Source organism: Cricetulus griseus, unplaced genomic scaffold, assembly GCF_003668045.3.
Source record: "Cricetulus griseus strain 17A/GY unplaced genomic scaffold, alternate assembly CriGri-PICRH-1.0 unplaced_scaffold_2, whole genome shotgun sequence".
Taxonomy (NCBI): Eukaryota; Metazoa; Chordata; class Mammalia; order Rodentia; family Cricetidae; genus Cricetulus; species Cricetulus griseus.
In genome coordinates this window covers 2,134,750-2,157,351 of record NW_023276919.1, presented here as the reverse complement: position 1 = coordinate 2,157,351, position 22,602 = coordinate 2,134,750, and the positions used below count along the sequence as shown (strand labels likewise).

The following is a 22,602-nucleotide window of genomic DNA, read 5'->3' as shown; positions in this document are numbered from 1 at the left end:
AGACCCCTGTACGTGGATGTCAGTGAGGAGACCTCAGCACTCTATGGTGCCTCTGGTAGCAGATGAGTATTTATCCCTGGCTTAGGAAAGGACTTTGGGAGCCCAACCCATATGGAGGGAAACTGTCTCAGCCTGCACAAGTGGAGGAAGGCCTAGGCCCTACCCCTGATGACATGACAGACTTTGGTAATTCCCTGAGAGCAGAGGGCGTCTGGGGTAGGAGTTTGGTGGGGGGCAGGAGAGGAGGAAAGGGAGAGGGAGCTGGGATTGACATGTGAAGCAAGTTTCTTTCTAATTTGAATTAATAAATAAAAAAATTCAGCTAGTGGACATCAACTTTAGAGGATTTTGGCCTTTTTTGGACTTCCTACTTGTAAATACATAGTTAGAAAGCTTTGGTAAATCTGTATAACTTATTATTAATCATAACTATTAAACTCTGTCTTAACTCTGAGCCTCCACTTCCTTATCTGTGCACTATAAGCAATCATAGTGCCTACTTTAAGGCTTATTTTAATAGTTATGATAATAAGGTGCTATCTCATACTCATCCAATAAGTGTTAGATATCAATGCCATTATTATTTTACATAAATATCTGCTTCGACTATTTGAAAATTGCATCCTTCAAATAAAATACATGAACATGAGTATCATGTTGATTAAAATACATGCCTAATTACTGATCTTTCTGAGAGAAGGAGGTCTATAAATAAATTAATATAATATCTAAGTATTTATTTGAGACAGATTCAATTGGCAGCAGCTTGTCAGTGATACGGGTTATGAGAGAGGCTAAAAAACAATTTTTTATGGTGAAAGTCCCAAGACCCCTAAGGGACACAGGGTCCGGAGGAACCCCGAGATTCAGAAACCAGACCAAGAGCTGCAAAAACAAGAGGGTTTATTGAACAGATGTGCATTCGGGTGTCAGAAATATTGGGAAAGCTGCACACCCCAGCATGGGGTGTAAGCTCCTTATATAGGAAAAAAAAAGCAGATCAGCATACAGGCAAGGTGCACAAAGTACTTGATTACAAAGTATGAACTCATGTTAGAGTGGTCACCCAGGTATGAAGTGCTTTTCTACAAAGGAAAAAACACAGAATGTACCCTGAAACGTCCCCGATTGTCTGTTGGCCATTTGTGACCCAAAAAGGATTGATTGTCTGCCCTCGGGTTGGGGCCAATTTCCTTGCCCTGGGCCAAGGCCTGTGCGAAACTTTTTCTCTCAGCAAACTAAAATCTTTCATTACTCAATTTCTTTTTGTGAGGTTTTAATCTTAAAACTTAGGTCCTTCTTGTAGGATTAAGTTCTCTTTATTCCAGAAGACACCAAGGTAAAACACAGGCCAGAGCTAGGTTATAGAACCCAGCCAGCGTGGCCAGAACAAAAGGGGCCAGGGTCCCCACGTGCAGCCCCTTAAGAAGCTCCCTTACGTCACCCCGGCTTTCCTTCACCACGCCCTTATGGGCGAGTCCCGGGTCCACCTGCTACCTGTCCCAGGACTATTGGGTGGTGCTAGGGTGTCTCCCTACAATTCCCCTTTTAGTCTAAAAGAGGATTAAAACTTAATAGTGTAAAATATCCAAAACTAACAATCATAAGGGTGAAATACAAGAAGATACAATAATCTGCTATGGTACATCCTATGTCTATTCTAGCTAAGTCTTAAAGTCATGTGGAAAAAGTGTCTAACTTGAACACCTTCTTCCAATCCCAACTCTAAACAATAAGAAGGTCATTCTTAACTAGACTTACACTACCCTAATACACAATAATGGGGAACGGGGGCGTAGCATCTTCTAGGTTACTTCCTGCTGAAATGGGACAATGGTAGTCATGTGGGGGCCCTGTGGAAAAAAATGCCAGTACAGGGAAAGTCTCTAATGAGTTATGTCTAGTCCATGTTAGATGAGATTTGTTTGATTGAAGATCTACGTTGAAATCCTCAACTTGATTGAAGTCGTTACTCGAGGTTCTGGTTGGAGTGTCAGTCGAAACGGACTGAGTTGAATCCAGTGTAGTCGGGGAGGTATAGTCCAGTTCCTTTTCCGGAGCATGCAGGGACTGCTGTCAGGTTGGGTCTTGTTGGCTGTATGGGACTCAAACATAAGTGTCATCAGAGAACTGTTCGCTTGTTTATGTATGTGTACCGGGAAAGGTACCTTGACGAACCTTGACGAACAACGATTATGAGAGGGTGTGAAAGAAAAAGCCAAGAAAAAACAAAGATAGTCCTCTTATTCTTCATTTATTCTGTATTATAGCAATTGGCTTCTTGATATAACACAGAAACTTTTAAATGTTGTTAAATAACATGCTTGGATTTTAGAATAGGAAAGCGAAATCCAACTCTAAATCCAGTCTCGATTTAGTTGAATAGGGACTAGCAAATGAATAGACATAGAGTTATTCGAGAGACAGCTGTAAATTTTACTGTATAGCACGTTCCTTTTGTTCGATGGTTATAGCTACGTTCTTTCCTTGAGTATCCATACATGTAGTGTCCTTTGACTTATAGAGGGGGGTTCCTCAGAAAATACCTGTCAGTCATCCTTGTCGAGGGGGTTGTCTCCCTCAACTCGAATCTTGATCAATTTTGATGGTATCCAAAGATTTTCTTCTCCTGTGGAGACAAATGCAAAACCCCTACCCCAACGTAATACATGTCCAGGTTTCCATACCGAGGTCAGCACATCTTTGTAATATACTGGTTGGTTCAGTTCAGCAGTTTTTTCCGTAGTCCAGTGCCTTTCCGCAGCTGTCTGCCCACTGCCATTGGTATTAAGAAAGTTTAGCGTTAATAAGGCATTATGCAATCTATGTTTGGGGGGTTTCGAGTTACCAGCTTGCCTATGGAGCATCTCCTTAAGTGTCCTGTTAGACCTTTCGACCACTGCTTGTCCTGTAGGGTTGTGTGGTATACATGTGACATGCTTAATGTTATAATATTTGAAAAACTGTTCCATTTTTGTGGAGACATATGCTGGAGCATTGTCAGTTTTTATCTGCGCCGGTATGCCCATAACTGCCATCACCTCGAGTAGGTGTGTAATAACGGAATCAGCCTTTTCAGAGTTGAGAGCAGTAGTCCATTGGAAACCTGAGAATGTGTCAATGGTATGATGCACATATTTCAATTTTCCAAATTCCGCAAAGTGAAAGACATCCATTTGCCAGATCTCATTCCTCCGAAGGCCTTTAGGATTGCATCCTGCTGGCAGTGGAGTTTGGTTATAAAAGGAACAAGTAGGACAGTTTCTCACTATCTCCTTGGCTTGTTGCCAAGTGATGGAGAAGCCCTTCTTTAAACCCTTGCTATTTACATGATGCTTTTTATGAAATTCCGAGGCTTCTAGCACAGTGCCAATCAATAAACGATCGATCTCATCATTGCCTTGTGCCAGTGGGCCTGGCAGACCTGTATGGGATCTGATATGTGTAATGTACAGTGGGTTACTTCTGTTTCTGATTGTTTCCTGTAACTGCAAGAACAACGAGGTTAGTTCAGTATTATCAGGGACAAATTCTGCAGTCTCTATGTGCAAGAGAACTCTTTCTGCATATTGGGAATCAGTAACTATATTAAGGGGTTCCGTAAAATCCATAAGCACCATAAGAATTGCATATAATTCTGCTTTCTGTACAGATGTATATGGACTTTGAACTACTTTACTTACCTCACCTGCTTTATAACCAGCCTTACCTGTTTTGTTAGCATCGGTGTAGAATGTAAGAACTCCAGAAATGGGAGTTTGTCTTACTATGCGTGGAAGAATCCAAACTGTCTTTTTTATTAATTTAATTGTGTCGGTTTTGGGATAGTTGTTACTAATTGTTCCCAAAAAGTCGGTGAGAGCTATTTGCCAATATTCATTATCCTTCCATAAGGAGGAAATCTCATCATTAGTTAAAGGTACTATAATCTCTGCTGGGTCTTTCCCAGTCAACTGACAAAGTCTTAATTTGCCCTTTAAAATCAAATCAGAAATCTTTTCTACATACGTCTTTAACTTTTTGTTTTGCTTATGTGGCAGGAATATCCATTCCAATATAGTGTCTTCCCTCTGCATCAGAATCCCAGAAGGGTATTCTCTGGATGGCAAGATGACCAGAATGCAATCTAGATCAAGGTTTATCCGATCTACATGCGCATCCAATATTCTGTTTTCTACCCATTGTAGCTCTTTTTCTGCCTCAGCCGATAATATTCGTGGACTGTTTAAGTCCTTATCACCTTTTAGTGCCATTTTTAAATGCTTTAAGTCATGTCCTTCCACACCAATAATCGTCTGTAATTGAGATATTTCTCCCAGTAGCTTCTGAAGACTGTTAAGAGTTTGATAACGGTCCCTTCTAATTTGTACCTTTTGAGGTCTGATTCTTTGTAAGTCTATCTTATATCCTAAATAGTTAATAGAATCTCCTCTTTGTATCTTTTCTGGGGCAATTTGTAAACCCCATCTAGGCAGAACCTCCTTCACCATTTTAAACATACGTTCTAAAGTTTCCTCACTAGAATCTGCTAAAAGAATATCATCCATATAATGATAAACAAGAGATTGTGGAAATTGTTTACGAATTATTTCCAAAGGTTGTTGTACAAATTGTTGACACAAGGTAGGGCTATTTAGCATCCCCTGAGGTAAAACCTTCCATTGGTATCTCCGAACTCGTTGTGAGTTATTAAGAGTTGGCACCGTAAATGCAAACTTTTCTCTATCACTTTCTTGTAATGGTATAGTGAAAAAGCAGTCTTTAAGGTCAGTTACTATGATCGGCCATCCTTTAGGTATTAAGGAAGGCAATGACATTCCAGGCTGCAGAGCGCCCATAGGCTGAATTACCTTATTTATGGCTCTCAGGTCTGTCAGCATTCTCCAGTTACCTGACTTCTTCTTGATGACAAGTACAGGAGAATTCCAATGGCTGGTAGATTGCTCTATGTGACCAGCCTCTAGCTGTTCCTGTACTAACTTTTCTAGAGCCTCAAGCTTTTCAGAGGTCAAAGGCCATTGCCCTATCCAGACTGGTTCGTCTGTAAGCCATTTTAATGGCAGGGCCTTTGGTTCCTCTGAAGGCCTGTCATTTGTATTTAGTGTCTGTACAGCCCGGATAGTTGGTAGCCATTTTCCATGGCATCTTACCCGATCTTTTCTACTATCCCGCGATTGTCTAGAATTCGTATCTGACACTGGAGGGATGTTAATTTGAGTATTCCACTGCTGTAATAAATCACGACCCCATAAATTTATAGCAATATCTGCTACATAAGGTTTCAATATTCCTTTTTGTCCTTCCGGTCCAATACAAACCATCGAGTTAACACTCCGTCGAACTCTAGATAGAGTTCCAATTCCTAAAAATTGTACATTGGCCTCTTTAAGTGGCCAATTCTTAGGCCAACATTTCTGAGTGATAATAGTCACATCAGCTCCAGTGTCCACTAAACCAGAAATAACTTTATTGTTAATTTTAATTTTTAACTGAGGCCTTTTATCATTAATAGAAGCTTGCCAAAATATGCGTTTGCCATTTTCACCAGTCACATGTGATTCTTCATCACTATTTAAACTACCCTCTAGAGCAGTATCATTTTCCACCATAGGCAAGGAATTATCTATTCGTCCTGTGAGAGATTGTCTTCCACTGTTACTGGGAATGATCGAACTGTTCTCGGGGCAGGGGCCTGCTCGAGGCCCCTTTCCGAGTTTCCCGGTGCCAATAATTTTCCCTGAACATCCCTAGTTGATCTGCATTCATTAGTCCAGTGTTTGCCCTTACCACATCTCCTACATAATCCAGAGGGCAACGACCTGTCGCGTGAATTTCTCTGTCTACAATTTTTCCTTATATGTCCCATTTTACCACAGCTGAAACATCTATTCTCCTGACACCTCCATGGACTTCTGGAGCGTGCTCTTACTATGCGAGGCTCTGAGTCAAGTTGGCGATGAGCACTGGCCTCACGGTACCTGTGTGAGCCCCTGTAAGGTGCTCTTCCTTCCCAAGTCCTTCTGTTACTATCTCTTCTAATCTCCTTTTGTTTGTTGAAACCTCTTGGGAGAGCTTCTTCTGCCCAGATTCCAGTATCTTGTATGTTACAGTCAATATGGGCAGTATGCAAAACCCATTCTTCTAGTGGAGCTGATCTGATCTTTAAAGGCAAAAGTATTCTTTTGCACATTGGGTTTGCACTGTGATAAACTAAACTATACACAATTGGATGTCTTATTGTTGGATCTGTTACCTGTTTGTCTACTGCTTTGGTCAATCTGTCTAAGAAGTCTTTAAATGGTCTGTTTGTCCCTGTTCTATTTTTGTAAAAGCTTCTAGCTGTTCTCCTGATTCACTAACCTTGTCCCATGCATTTAGTGCTGCTGTTCTGCATAGGGACAGCGTATGGTCGTCATATTCAGCCTGAATCTTTGGGTCAGAATAAATACCTTCTCCTAGGATTTTTTGGAGGGGTGCATCAACTCCGTCCCTGGCTGCTTGCCGTTCTATGATTCCCCCTTCTTCCCTGAACAACGCTCTCCATTCAATTAAGCAGGAATTATCGAGGACAGCTGAGGCTAACCCTATCCAATCTGCGGGCGTCACCCTGTTAAAGGTGGCCCATGAATGCAATAGCTGTTTTACATATAGGCTATGAAGACCATACGAAACAACCGATTCCTTAATATGCCTAAGATCCTTTAATTGGGTTGGCTGCCATGTATATGCTGTCTGCCCCTGGGAGTGTTTTTTAGATGGTTGCCTGTCCACCACCATGGCCGGGTATACTAAAGGTGTGTGTGTAACCGCTTTAGGGTGATTGAAATACCTTCTCGAATTGTGCATCTCGGATCGGAGTGAGTCAGTGTCTTCTTATTCAAGATATGTCAGCCGGGTCAGAATTTCCTCACGAGAGGCTTTAATCTCATCCACCATAAGGGATTCAAGGTGTGATGCGGAATGTGCGATTTGCTTCGACAATTCTCCTGTAAGATTTTCTAGACAAGTAATATGTTCATCCCTAGCTAGCATTTGGGTGGCCTGGAAATAGCCATCCAGAGATTGAAATTTAGAATCAAGGTTGCGATTAATCTCTGCCATGAACTCGGTAGACATTTCCAGTTTGGCAACCTTGGTCTGTAACTCCTCCTGTAATCTTTGAAGCTCAGTTCTAAGTTCATTATAGTCCCTCTCACATTTCCCAGCTATTGACTTAGTGGCATTATCTGATTGTTGAAGCCTATTCTGGGTCTCTTGTACCCTAGTGACATAGGAATAGGAGAGAGAGCCTTGCTGAGTTTCTAAGCGGCTGCATGCCATCTCTAACGATTCACAGTCTGCTGCCTGCTTAGCCATTAAGGCATCATGGTCTGTAGCCTGTTTGATCTGTAAGGTCTGAATAAGTTCCTGAATCTCATCACGGTCCTTTGCTCGATCGGCTTGTAAAGACTCTAAGATGGAGCATCTGTCTATTTTTATGTTGTTATAAATGTGCTGCACTTCAGCTTGAGTATTAGACAGATCTGCCTGTATCGTATAGAACATTGAACGAAGCCTATCATCCAGTTTTTGTTCTACCAGCTCAAGAAGCAATGAATAGGTAAGTTTTGATTCATTTTGAGCCTGGCTACGTAAGGCTTGTATATCCTGCAAGTGGGTAGAGAGATCAAACTTCCTTCTGTTCTTGAGGAACAACAACACGTGAATCAAGAAAGTCACAGCTAACAAAACATATAAGCCAATATTTTGCAAGTCAGCCTGCTCCTCCAGCAGTGAATGCATGTAAGCATAAGATATGTTATACATGTCTAACTGCAAAGGAAATGCAGCCATATTTATTGGTAATTTCATTTCTGGTTGTAGTAACCACATGCCGGCCAGCAGGTGGCGCAGCGTCTATCTAGGGTAGGATCTGACTCACAGAAATCTGCTTTTGCCGCTAAGGAAATCTTTAGAACTTACCTGAGTCAGGCAGGTGGCTGTGCCCAGGGCTAGAGTTGAAAGGCTTACTCTGGCAGGGTCTGGCTGCAGACGGCGGCAGCAGGTGTAGACAGGCAAGCAGGAACAGAGGAGTGCTTTCCCTGTGAATGAAAGCTGAAAATCCGCCCTGTGCCCGCAGGAGCTCTGCGTTCAGGCCCTAAGCGCACACAGGTAGCTAGCTAAAGTGAGTTTCCGGGAGAATTCTCCCAGGTAGCCGGAGGGCCAGACAAAGCCAGGCCGGGTCTCCTGCAGGCGGGCAGCTCTCACACGGCGGGTCAGAAGTCCCAGTGGCGCGATTAGACGTGGGCGCTGCTGTTCACAGCTGAGCCATGGCCTGCAATGGCGCCCATGGGAAGAGGAGGAATCCGGCCCAAGCCGGTGTGTGGGCGGGTAGACCCCGCGGCGAGAGTCAGCCCTGCACTGGGGCCCGGGGAGAAGAGGGCAGGGGAGGGGATGCGCACCACATGCGCGGGTGAAACTCACTGGATTATCTGGGTGCCTGTTGGCTCTTCAGGGTTGTGAAATTCTGGTGGGCGCCAAGTGTAGGATTAAGGTCTCTTTATTCCAGAAGACACCAAGGTAAAACACAGGCCAGAGCTAGGTTATAGAACCCAGCCAGCGCGGCCAGAACAAAAGGACCAGGGTCCCCACGTGCAGCCCCTTAAGAAGCTCCCTTGCGTCACCCCGGCTTTCCTTCACCACGCCCTTATGGGCGAGTCCCGGGTCCACCTGATACCTGTCCCAGGACTATTGGGCGGGGCTAGGGTGTCTCCCTACACCTTCTTGTTGCTTAAGAGCCTGATATTGCTGGGTAAGAACTAGGGATTGTGTAATGGACAAGCGTTCCCCTCATGTAAGGGAGTTTTTTTTTGACTTAGCATTTTTACCAGGAAGATGGGCAAGGTATTCTTTCCTATGCTACTTACTGCTGACTTTGGGACAAAGTTAGGGATCCAAGAGGGCTGCAATGCTAGTCAAAAGCCAAGAAGGGAATTTAGGCAATGGGGAATCCATCAGGAGCTTATGGTTGGCAGACTCTGTTTCAGAGATCGGGGGTGTCCATGTCAGCTGGACTATTTCACATCCACAGCAAGTGTAGAGCTTGCAGTCTTTAGGAGCAGGCTGTAGTCAGCAACTGATATTTGTATGACAGAAATGGAAATCTGTTGAGACATATTTAAACTGGGAACCGAAGTTAAAACTTATGTATCTTATTGGAACTCTTAGGCCCATATTTCTAGTGATCAAGAATTACAGGAGTTCCAAGAAAATCTCATCCTCATGTACAAATAGATGGGATAACAGATGTTGTACTCATCTGGAGTCCTTTTCTTACCTGTGAAAAGAGGATCTAAGCTTTATGACTTTTGAACCTCTGAAGACTATATGGACTTTATTATATAATAGGACATAGAAGTTTTAGGCATTTTATCATTACCATTCTGTATTGAAATCTACATTGCAGAAAAAGCAGATAGTGGGTATTTGTACAAGGGCAGAAACATATTTATACCTTTTAGTTCTAACAAAAACTGTAGAATTGGATTAGAAGCTTGTACATTTTTCTTCTGTCTAGAGAGTCAGGTACAGATTGGACAGAGGTGTCTTTGGCCTCATGAAAAGCCCATTAAGCTTATATTTAGATGACAACTAAATAAATCTAAACACATTGAGCTTGTGACTGAACAGCAGGTGGTTGGTTTTATCAGAATTTTATTAAATGAGCTATTAAGATGGCTATAGTTTAACCATTAATATTATCAGAGATATGAGAATGATCAATTTTATGCATTTTTTGAAACTATTAAAAATGACAGGGTCCAGTCCATATACAGTTAGCCATACCCAAGTCTCAATAGTGTTGGGGGCAAATGTAAATCTTTACCAGGTCCATAAAGTGAGAGTTTTTTTCTCTCTGTGGAAGAGGGACATGGAAAAGACTGACCTTATTTTGTCTAGGCAAAAGTGGTACAATCAATTCTCCACTGTCCTGTAGCCTGTCCACAGTCTGAGCCCTGTCCTGCCAGGCAGTAGGTGTAGCATCTGAGCATTATGCTCACTGGTCAGCGATATCACAGTCTATGGAGCCCCATAATCTTCTTTAGAGATATTGGGTCGCTGCCAGAATCTGAAAATCTCTGATATTATAAACTTTTTTAGTTAACATTTTTAATGCCATGTTCTGCAGATCTCTGTAGTATTAGAAGTCTGCCTAGGTAAATCTGGCAACTTGTTCATTTATAAGAATGGCTAGTAACATATTTTTTAGCATCTTATAAAAGTTTAGCAGCTTTTATAAAACTAAGACTTTATATTGTCAGGTTTACCTTTATCAATGTAAACATCTGATATACAGGTTGTCCTAGGCTACTTTTATTAAAGAGTTTTATTTTTAAAATTCTAAAGAATCTCATGAGACCTATGGGCTTAGCAGTTATTTCTAGTCCTTTGTTAAACTTAGTTCATTGTCTTAATGTACCATAAGAAATACACAGCTCAATTTTTTTATTAGAATATGCAACTTTTGGCTGTGATCTTAAATTTTACCTCTTTAGATTTCAACACAAATATTAATAATATAATAGAAGCATTAATAACTTATAACCTTATAAATTTGAACAATTAAAAATCTTTTAATGTCTGTTTGTAAGAATATCAAAAATAAAGCCCCCTTGATGTATTTAAAATCATTATCATCTGGGTGACTATTAAATTTATGTTGTCTATTTCCAGTGTTACTAGTTTTAACTTTTTGACAGATTTAGCCATGAAACAGTTTTAATATTATCTTTATTAAAAAGATATCTGAATTCCTGATAACCCAAATTTAATGACTAGAGCTCAGAGATAAATTCTGAGCTATGTCCACAAATGACTGGCTGATGTTGGCATTAGACAGCAAAAATATTTGAACCATTTTTGATTTGGCTTTTGGCTTCTTATAAAATTTACATTTAAACCAGAAACGCAGATAGAAACTTTTAACAAGTATATATAATTTTTGGGGTGTGGGGATATATGTACAATTTTTAAATAGAATTAACCAGGTGTGGTCAAAATTTTTAACCCGTATTATTATTATAAATATATATGAGAGCCCATAGAAAACAGTTTACATTTTTACATTTTTCTCTGACATTTTTATGACTTTCTTTTGACCATCTTTTAATTTTTATTACTTTTTGCTCTTTTTTTTTGATTCTCTTAGACATCCCCATCTTAGACAAATCTGGTCAGGGTTTCTGTGGGGTCCAGAATTATGACTTCATAAAATCTTTCAATGGCATTCATCGTATTTTGAAAGAGGTGGTAGGAATGACAATGGAGGTAGAGATAAATACAAGAGTTATATAGATAAGTAAGGTAATGATAACTGTTTAGATTGAGGAGATTCAAAAAATAAATTATTGAGCTCAGATTAGCAAGACAAGCCAGTAGGAGATATAAAAAATGCTAGAATAAGAGCAGTTTCAATTCCTGATTATTTATCCAGCCTTTTTATTTCCAGCATCGCCACATTCTGTGTTTTCTTTATTGTGTCTATTTCAGCTTTCATGCCTTGAACTGTTTCGAGTGTTCCCTTCATTTGTTTGGTTGTTTTTTTTTTTTTTCTTGGCTTTCTTTAGATTCTTTAAGAGATTTATTTCTTGAATTTTTTTGGTTTGTCTTTTCCTCCATTTCATGTGATTTTTTTGCTTGTTTTTTTCTTCTATTTCTTTAAGGGATTTTCTTGTTTCCTCTTTAAAAGTCTCTATCACCTTCCTGAGATAATTTTTGAGGTCCATCTCTTCTTCATCCTTTGTGTTAGGCTTTTCAGATCTTGCTGGTTTGGAGTCCCTAGATTCTGGTGGTGTCATATTGGTCTTTCTGTTGTTTAGTGTGTTCTTGTTCTTTCCTCTTCCCAGCTATTCTTTAAGTGGGTGCAGGTGGGGTCTCTAGCTATTCTTGTGACCCTGTGGTGTGTGGGCCAGGATTCCAATCTGAATCTCTGGATGGTCTTGCCTCTCCTGGTAGTCTCCTCACTCGGTAGGGGTTAGGCCTCAGTAGGGATCAGGCTGACAGAGTGAGAAGGAAGTGTGAGGTGTTTCCAGACTCAGGAAGCTCCTCCCTGGCTGGGCAGGTCCACTCCAAGCAGGCTCAGGCCCAGGGAGATCAGGGGGGAAAAGGACTTTGGATAGATGTCGGCAAGAACAGAGGTTACACTCAGCTTGGAAAGGCTCAGGCCAGCCTATCAGGAAGGAAGAGTGGGGTGTTTCCAGTCTCCAGAACCTAGGCTTTTCATACAGTCTCTGCACACAGTTACAAAAATGAGTAGCTCATGGACAGCTAATGCTTTTAGATAACGTCTCCTGCCACAGAGGTCTTAGTCTTTTACCAGGTATCTCACAGAAAATCTCAAAATAAACCGAGTTGCCTCTGTAGGATCATGACTAAGGGAATGAAAACCTTCTCCTTGAATTATAAAATGTTTTCCCCAAACAAATCTACTAGGAATCTAGAAAAAAGTAACACTTCTTGGTGCATTTAAAATGGAATATATGTGAGCCTGGGTGTCAGTTTTGTATCCTATATTCACTGATACCTGTGTCTACCTTTTTCCAAGGCATATGTCACTGTACAACATTGTGGAATTCTTTGAAGCCATATCATATGTGCAAGAAGCCACTCGAAGCTGAAATACAGTATTATTATTGAGTATTTTGTTCTCCCCAAAGCAATATCCATTGTACCTCCTAGAAATCAGCATGCATTGAGGTGAGTTTTCTGTCATTAAAGCCTATGCTGTTTTAAAGTCTATGGACCTCAGTGAAGAGTGCAGATTCCAGGCCAGGTTTGAACAACTCCAAAATTGTTTCACAAGAGAAAGTAGAAAAAACCACCTGCCTGTTTCTTTGCAGTAAAGCAAATTATAACAAGCCAGGATTCTATATGAGTTAATGTACAAGGTAGGAACTGCTCGGTGTCCCCTTCGTACATTCTCAGCAGAGAACTGAGATTCCATCTACACAGAATCATATTGAGTGTCCCTTGATGTTTCTGGCCTCTCTAAAACCTCTCCTTCCTTGGATCTCAAATGACCTCAGGTAGTGTGGCTTATACTCTTGAATTAGAGGTCACACACTTCCATTGTGAAAAATAAGTTCTTAATAATTTTTATATTTTCATGTGATTATAATATTCCTCCATGAGTTTGTGTGGACAAAAATCCTCGATTTTCTCCCTGAATGTAATTTCCATTAGTATAAATTTTTAAGAATGTGATACCCTCATTAAAAGCTAAAAATGTGTTTTCATTTGTGGTTCCCTGATGCCAAAGAATGTAGAGCACTTTTTTATATGTCTTTCAGACATTTTAAATTCCTCTATTGAGAATTATCTATTTAGTTCTGTAACTCATTTTATTTTTCTGCATATTTTATTTCAATTACAAACAAGATTGTTTTACATGACAATCGCAGTTCCCTCCCCTCCCCTCCTCCCCCACCCTCCCCAAATAAAACCATAAGTATCACATATTTTATCTGATGGCTAAGGATGTTGAACATTTTCTTATGCGTCTTTCAGCCATTTTAGATTGCTCTATTGAGAATTGTCTATTTACTTCTGCATCTCACTTTTTAATTGGATTTTTTGGTGTTTTGGAGACTAGCTTCTTGAGTTCTTTGTATATTTTGGAGATCAGCCCTCTCTCAGTTTTGGGGTTCGTGAATATATTTTCCCAGTCTGTGGGTTGCTGTTTTGTCTTGTTGACTGTGTCCTTTGCCTTACAGAAGCTTCTCAGTTTCAGGAGGTCCCATTTATCAATCGTTGCTCTCAGTGTCTATGCTACTGATGTAATGTTGAGGAAGCAGTCTGCTGTACCAATTAATTTAAGGGTATCTTCCATTTGGCTTCTAATAGGATCATTGTGGCTGGATTTATGTTAATATCTTTGATCCATTTTGACTTAAGTTTTGTGCTTAACGATAGACTTGGATCTATATGCAGTCTTTACAATCCTGCATTCAGTTATGCCTGCACCATTTGTTTAAGATGTTCTTTTTATTCTATCGTAAAAATTTAGATTGTCAAAAATCATTTGTTTTGGGTATGTGGGTTAATGTCAGTGTTTTCATCTATACTTCATTAATCTACCTGTCTTTTTTGTGCCAGTATCAAGCTGTTTTCTGGACTACAGTTCTGTAATAGAGCTTGAAGTCAGGGATGGTGGTACCTCCAGAAGTTCCTTTATTGTACAGGTTTGTTTTAGCTATCCTGGGTCTTTTGTTTCTCCATATAATGTTGACAGTTGTTCTTTCAAAGTCTATGAAGAATTGTTTTGGGATCCTGATGGGGATTGCAATGAATCTGTAGATTGCTTTTGGCAAGATTGCCATTTTTACTATGTAGATCCTACCTATCCAAGACCATGGGAGATCTTTCCATTTTCTGATATCTTCTTTAATTTCTTTCTTTAGAGACTAAAAATTCTTGCAGTACAGGTCTTTCAGATTTTTGGTTTGCATTACCCCAAGGAATTTTATGTTGTTTGTAGCAGTTGTAAAATGTGATCTTTCTCTCATTTCTTTCTCCACCAATATGTCATCAGTATTTAGTAGGGCTACAGATTTTTTGAGTTAATCTTGTATCCTGCCAGTTTGCTAAAGGTGTTTATCAGCTGTAGGAATTCCCTGGTAGAGTTTCTCAGGTCACTCATGTAGACTCTCATTTCATCTGCAAACAGTGAGAGTTTGCCTTCTTCCTTTCTCATTTGTATTCCTTGATCTCCTATTATTGTCTCATTGTTCTAGCTAGAACTTCAAGGACAATAATATTGAAGAGGTATGGAGAGAGGGCAGCCTTGTCTTGTCCCGGATTTTAGTGGAAATGCATTGAATTTCTCTCTATTTAATTTGATGTTGGCTGTGAGCTTGCTGTATATGCTTTTATTGTGTTAAGGTATATTCTTATTATACCTTTTTTCCCCATGACCTTTATCATGAAGGGATGTTGGATTTTGTCAAAGGCTGTATTAGCATCTATTGAAATGATCATGTTGTTTTTTTGCCCTGAATCTGTTTATATGGTGGATTACGTTAATGGATTTTCGTATGTTGAACCATCCTTGCAACACTGGGATGAAGCCTCCTTGATCATGGTGGATGATTTCTCTGATGTATTCTTGTGTTCCATTTGCCAGTATTTTATTGAGTATTTTTGCATTAATGTTCATGAGGGATATTGGTCTGCAGTTCTCTTTCTTAGTTGTGTCTATTTGTCACTAGGTTATCAAGGTAAGTGAAGCCTCATGAAAATTGCTTGGCAATGACTCTTCTGCTTCTATTGTGTGAAAAACTTTGAGGAAAATTAGTATTAGCTCTTCTTTGAATTTCTGGTATCATTCTATACTAAACCCAGCTGGACCTGGGCTTTTTTGGGTTGGAGAATTTTGATGACTACTTCTATTTCCTTCTAGATTATAGGTCTGTTTAAGTTGCCTATCTGTTCTTCTTTCAAGTTTGGTAAGTGATACTGTCCAGAAAATTGTTGATTTCCTTTAAATTTTCCAATTTTGTAGAGTACAGGTTTTCTTAGTATGACCTGAAGATTGTCTGAATTTCCTAAGTGTCCATTTTTATGTCCCCCTTTTTCATTCCTGATTTTATTGATTTGCATGTTCACTCTCCGTTTAGTAAGTTTGGATAAAGGTTTGTCTATCTTGTTGATTTTCTCAAAGAACCAACTCTTCAATATATTGATTCTTTGTATTGTTCTCCTAGTTTCCATTTTATTGATTTCAGCCCTCAATTTGATTAATTCCTGGCATCTGCTCCTGGGGTGTATTGGCCCCTTTGTCTTCTAAAGCTTTCAGTTGTGTTAATATTCTCTAGTGTGATTATTCTCTGCTTTCTTAATGTGGTTACTTAGTGCTGTGAACTTTCCGCTTATCACTGCTTTGAAAGTTTCACATGAGTTTGGATATGGTGTGTCCGCATTCTCTTTGAATTCTAGGCCCCTTGTAGTTGATCAGTACTTATCCCTAGCATAGCAATCGATTTTGGGAGCCCATTCCACATAGGGTGATGCTCTCTCAGTCTAGACTGCAGGCAAAGGCCTAGGCATTATCCCAAAGGATATGACAAAAACTGAAGTCCCACCAGAGGCGAAGGCTTTACTCTTGCTGGGCAGCAGAAATCTCATGGGATAGATAGCATTATAGTGGGGGGCAAGGGAGTTGGGGAGGGAGAGGGGACTGGGATTGACATGTAAAACAATGTTGCTTCTAATTACAATAAATATATAGGAAAACAAGCAGAAAAGTACAACAACTAATGTACCAAAATGTATGAGTAAAACACCGGGAATCTTAAACCTTCCTAATACTTACAAGAAACTTTGGGTTGTCTCCATTTGGGAACTGCAGCATATGGGATGTATCGAAGTGGTCATCAGCTGGAATGGTATATTGATGGGTTTACTTACCTGTGTACTGGACTGAAGCAATTGTAGGTTACTGTGGGGCAGCAGAAGTAAAAATATTTATACCTGAGATAGACTTGTGCCTCCTATCTAAGTCCAGGAAGATATGTGAGGTCATGGGTGATTGTGTTTGGTTAAGTATTTGACGATATAAGAGATTGTGACAGACAGATCATAAATGTTTCCTGGCAAGTGTGACAGAAATATCACTGCCCATATCATGGGCCCACGAAACAGAGAGCATCTGAGATGCAGTTTTTACTTGGGGATCTTAATATCTTAAGGCATATACCCATGTGCTACTTTTAATATCACCATCCAATGGAGTAGATCCTCCACATGAGCCTGTGACAAAAGGTTTGGGCATTTTGAAGCAACTGGAACTACTAACCCACATGAGGCTACCTACTCTCACTAAATATTGTCTGTGAAGAACCTGCTCCAAGTAATTTATTAGTAGATTTTTCTATTAAGAAGTAAAAACCTATTGGGTATTCTTTATTAGTTCTGTATCCCAAGTTTAATTGGATTATTTGGTGTTTTTTTTTCAGGAATGTACAAATGTCTTTTTTTGTTTGGTTGGTTGTTTTGTGAGACAGGGTTTCTCTGTGTAGCTTTGGAGACTATCCTGGCACTCAGTCCGGAGACCAGGCTGGCCTCGAACTCACAGAGATCTGCCTGCCTCTGCCTCCCAAGTGCTAGGATTAAAGGCGTGTGTGCGCATTCCAAGGTCCTACTCTTCTTTAGAAATTTCGGTCACTACAGCTTCTGCAGAAGTTAGCAAGGAGGCCACCCCAGCAGCATCTAGTAAAGCAGGTCTTACAACCTAGAAAAAATTTTTTATAAAATGATTAATGAAAACACACACCATAGAACAAGCCATCCAATGTTTAAGAATTGCTGACTCCTTTACCTTTGTTGGATCAATGATTCCCTTTTCTACCATGTTCACAAAATCTCTGAGCATAGCCTCATAACCAACTCCCTAGGAACTCTGCAGAATTTTCTCAACTTTCTAAGATTATTCAACACCTGCATTCTCAGCAATTGTCACTGCAGGAATTTTGAGTGCTCTTTTAATAATTTCTATACCTATTTTCTGATCTTCATTTGAAGGCTTTAAGGAATCCAAGGCTGGGATGCATGGAGGCAGAGCACAGCTAACACCTAAAACAATGCCTTTTTCAACAGCTGCTCTTGTAGCATTGAGAGCATCTGTAACTCTGTCTTTCTTCTCCTTCACTTCAACATCCCTTGTTCCTCCATCCTTAAAGACAGCTACTCCACCTGAAAGTTTAGCAAGTGTTTGTTTAGCTTTTCCTTTTCATATTCACTAGTTGTGATGTCTAGCTGCTTAGTGATTTCTTGAATGCATTTCTCAATTTGAGTTTAGTCATCAATTCCTTTCAAAAGCATGGCATCACCTTTCGGGACAATGACCTCTCCAAATTTTCCTAAATCATGACCTTGAACATCATCAAGATTTAATTTTAGCCCCTGTTCTCCAAATTGCACACCACCAGTAGCAATAGCCGTGTCTTTAAGCTTATTCTTCTTGTTGTCCCCAAAACCTGGAGCTTTAACTGCTACAACCTGAAGACCAGCTTTTAGCCTGTTCAAAACCAGTGTGCTTAGAGCTTCTCCATCAACATCTTCAGCAAATATGCCCATTTGTTTCCTATGAGCAATAGCTCCATGAGCAGGTGTAATGGACTGGACAATAGAAATTTTCTTTTCACTCAACAGAACATAGGCATCTTGGAATTCACATTTTTGATTTATTGAAGTCTGAGAAATACATCTTCTTTCAAACTTCATGCCTTCAATAATTTCTAATTCATCATTCAGGGTATTTCTATCCTTCAGTGTGATGACGCCTTTCCCTCCAACATTTTTCATCGCATCAGATATGATGCAATGTGTCCATTTGCAGAAATTGTAGCAACCTGAGCAGTTTCTTCATGGGTTGTCACATGTTTAGATTGTTTTGTTAGTTCAGCAATTGCAGCATCAACAGCCAACATCACACTTCTCCAGATTTCTACTGGATTAGCCCCTTTGCTGATCTTCTCAAAGCCTTCCTTGGCAATAGAATGTGCCAGAACAGTAGCAGTGGTAGTGCCATCCCAGCCTCTTCATTTGAGTTATTGGCAACATCTTGAACAAGTTTAGCTCTGTTTTTTTTTTGTATTTATCCTTTAGATCAATTGCCTTTTTAAAAAAGACCCCATCTTTTGTTACTTTGGGACTTCGCCAACTCTGTTCAATAATCACTGTTCTTCCCTTTGGCTCCATTGTAACAGCTACAGCATCGGCTAAAAGGTCTACAACTTGAAGCTTTAAGGATCCAGCATTTGCACCACATTTTACATCTTTGGCATAGGCCCGAGTGACATGAGGAGCCAACACCCGGGACACTGGTCTCATCTGGCAAAGTAGTGTGGGTACTCAAAGCATTTCTGCAGGGTGGCTGCAGGAGGGCACTAGGCGAAGCAGGCTGGTGGCGGCGAGTGAGGGTGATTATTTGGTGTTTTGTTGACTGGTTTCTTCAGTTCTTTGTATGTTTTAGAAATTCGTCCTTGCCTAGATGTGGGGTTGGTGAAGATCTTTTCCCATTCTTTGCACTGCTGTCTTATCTTGTTGATTATGTCTTTTGCCTTACAGAATCTTGTCAGTTTCAGGAGGCCCAGAATGTCTAAAGAAAAAATACCATGACAGTTTCCATAGTTTTTTTTGTCCAGTGAGTAGTACTTCATTGATTAAATGCATCACATTTTCTTTCTCCATCCTTTAGTCGAAGGACATCTTAGTTGTTTACAGATTCTTGCTATTACAAACACTGCTGGTATGAACATAGCTTTACAAATGTTGGTGTTGTATGAATGTACATCTTTGGGTTTGTGCAAAGAGTAGAATTACTAGATGGTGAAGAAGACTGATACCGAGTTTTCAAAAAAAAGTCCATACTCAATGCCAAAATGGTTGTACAAGTTTTCACTCCCACAGCATCAGAGAAATGTTGCCCATTCTCCACAACCTCTCCAGCATAAACTGTCTGTGGTGATTTTTTCTCTAACTCTTCTGGCAGGTGTAAGATGATATCTCAGAGTTGTTATGATTTACATTTCTCCAAATGTTAAGGATGTTGAGTATCTTTAAGAAATTTTATTCCTTTATTGACCAAACAAAAGTCTCAATGGACCAAAGACTTCAATATAAATTCAGCCACATGAACCACTTAGCAGTGTAATGGGGAGGTAGCATTGAATGAATTTGTATATCAGACAACTTTCTGAACATAACAGTAGCACAGACACTCAGATGGTCAATTCAGTAATGGGGTCTCTTGAAACTGAGAAGATTGTGTAAGGCAAAAGACATAGCCAGCAAGAAAAGACAGCAGCCCACAAAATGGGAAAAGATCTTCACTAAACCCACATCTAGCCATGGGCTGATTTCTAAAATATGCAAAGAACTGAAGAAGCTAGTCACCAAAACACCAAATAATCAAATTAAAAGGTGGGGTACTGACCTAAATAGAGAATCCACAATAGGTTTTACTTCTTATGGAAGAGAAAAATCTACTAATAAAAGATTTGGAGCAGGTCCTTCATAGACTGTTTCTGAACAGCTCCAGTTGCTTGGAAATGCCCAAACATTTTGTCATTGTATCATATGGAGTATCAACTCCATTGTATGGTGATATTAAATGTTGTACCATGTCACATACCTTAGGATATTAAAATCCCCAAGTGTAAAACTACATCTCATTTGCTCCCTGTTTCTAGGACCCATGATATGGGCAGAGAATTTTCTGTCAGAGTTGCCAGGAAACCCTTATGATGTGTCTGTAGGTATCTATTACATCTTCAAATTTCAAACCAACCACACCCACTTAAAACTTCACATTGTTTCCTCTTGGACTTAGACAGAAGGCAGGAGTCTCTCACAGGCTCTAACTAATTTTACTTCTACTTCCCCACAGTAAACTACTATGTCCAGTACAAATGTAAGTGAATGCATCATTAAACCATTCCAGTTGATTGATGACCACTTAAATGTATCCCTTATGATGCAGTTCTCAAAATGGAGACAACCCCAACTTGCTTGTACTATTTGTGAAGGTGTAAGGCTTCCTGGTGTTTCACTTACACATTTTGTTACACTAGTTGTTGTATTTTTAGCTTTTTTTCTATAAATTAGAAAAAAAGATGGTTTAAAATTTCAATCGCAGTTCTCTCTACCTCCTATCTTCCCCTGGGCCCTCCTAATGCCCTACCTATCCCATAACAATTCTGCTCTGCAGAGAGTGTTAGGTCTTCCATGGTTGGTCTTTGGAATCTGTCATATCACTTGGCATGTTATCTAGGCTCTCCCCCACCATATAGGCTGAGGGAGTATCCCTCTATGTGAAAAGGGCTCCCACATTCCATTCCTAAGCTAGGGATAGGTACTGATCTATTACAAGAGCCTTGATAGACATCTGAGAACTCCTCACTGACACCCACATTCATGGATTCAGAATGAGTTCCATGCTGGATTCCCAGGGATCAGTCTGGAGGCTGAGACCTCCCCCCAATCCAGGTCAGCTGTTTCTGTGGTTTTCACCAGCCTGGTCGTTCCTCTATGCTCATCACTACTCCTTCTCTGCAAATGGATTCCAGTTCAGACCAGTGTTTATCTGTGGGTGTCTGCTACTTACATCCTATGCTGGATGAACACTGTAGGGTGGCATATAAGTTACTCATCTATCTCTTTACCATGGATTGTTATAATTTTGTTTACTGCGAAATCCGGCCATCAACGAAACTGGGAAGCTTTGTTTTCTGATTTCTCTTGTTAAACAATTTTGGAGTTCTTCACATCTTCCCTGTATTCTGCATTCTTCACTGTGATTGACGCTCTATAAAACACCATAGCTTTAATGACAGAAAACTCACCCCAATGCATGTCTAAGGATATAAAATGGATATTGCTTTGGGGAGAGTACAATATCTAATGACAGCATTGTATTTCAGCTTCATGTGGCTGCTTGGACCCATGATATGTGTGCAAAGATTTCGACAATGCTTGCACAATGACATATGTTTTAACAAACAGGCAGACACAAGTAACAGTGAGTATAAGGTGCAAAATTGACACCCATGTTCACCTATATTCCATTGCAAAAGCACCAAGAATTTATACTTTTCTCGAGATTCCTAGTAGATTTGTTCAGGGAATGCATTTTGTTACTCAAGAAGTTTCCATTCCCTAAGACATGAGCCTACAAAGGCAACTGGATTAATTTTGAGATTTTTGGTTTGTTACCTAGAATAATACTACACCCTTTGTGGCAGAAGGCATTACATATTCTTCCTATATAAACCTCAGTTTTCGAAGCCTTTATTGTTAACAATGCCCTTGATTCATGTGGGCAAGCTTGTTGGTCTCAGCAGGAGATGTTTTCCATGTCAAATGTCTTTAAAGTTTCCTTTTCTACATTTTGATACAACAGTATTACCTGTTGTCACTAAAAAATAGACATCTATCCAGGGAATGATAGTTTTATCATTTCTAATCATGGGACTATAACCTGTGTTAATCTCAGATTCTTTTTAATATGTGTCAGTAGAAGTGATCACATTGTTCCTTCTTTGAACTTGGATAGCTCCCATACTTGATATGGCAACCTATATTATGTATGTAACCGTGATTTGGTATGTCTTCTGAATTTTTCGAAGTGTAGATGGATTTCTCCCTCCTTGTCATTTCCTTGAATTTATTTAGTTAAACACCAGCTTAAAGTAATAGCTGTACATGTGCTACCGTTTATTCTACCTGTGATCTGAGAGTACCTGAAAAGAATAGGCTCAGTAATATGGAAATTCATGGCTGCCAGACTTTCTAAATTTTTACCTGATAAGTCTTGTGGGGATTTTACACATATTTGAGAGATATTCCATCAAAGTTTAAATGATTCAATTATTTTTTGTTAAATGTTTGCTAGCTATATAAGCCACAAATTCAATGGAAACTGGAGACACAGTGAAATTGTATATCTACCAAAGAAAGCCTTTGAATAACTTTTTCAGAGATTTTATTCTGTTGAATTATATGATGTTGAATGAACGTTTGTGCCAAATAAAAAACTTGTGCCAGATGCATGTCTTTGTCCACAGG

The 22,602-nt window shown here is 39.8% G+C and overlaps 1 pseudogene; it reads right to left on the bottom strand.

The window, feature by feature from the left end:
* Positions 1-5,281: 5,281 nt before the first annotated feature.
* On the bottom strand, positions 5,282-18,897 carry LOC113835878 (annotated as a pseudogene).
* Between the last annotated feature and the right edge of the window lie 3,705 nt (positions 18,898-22,602).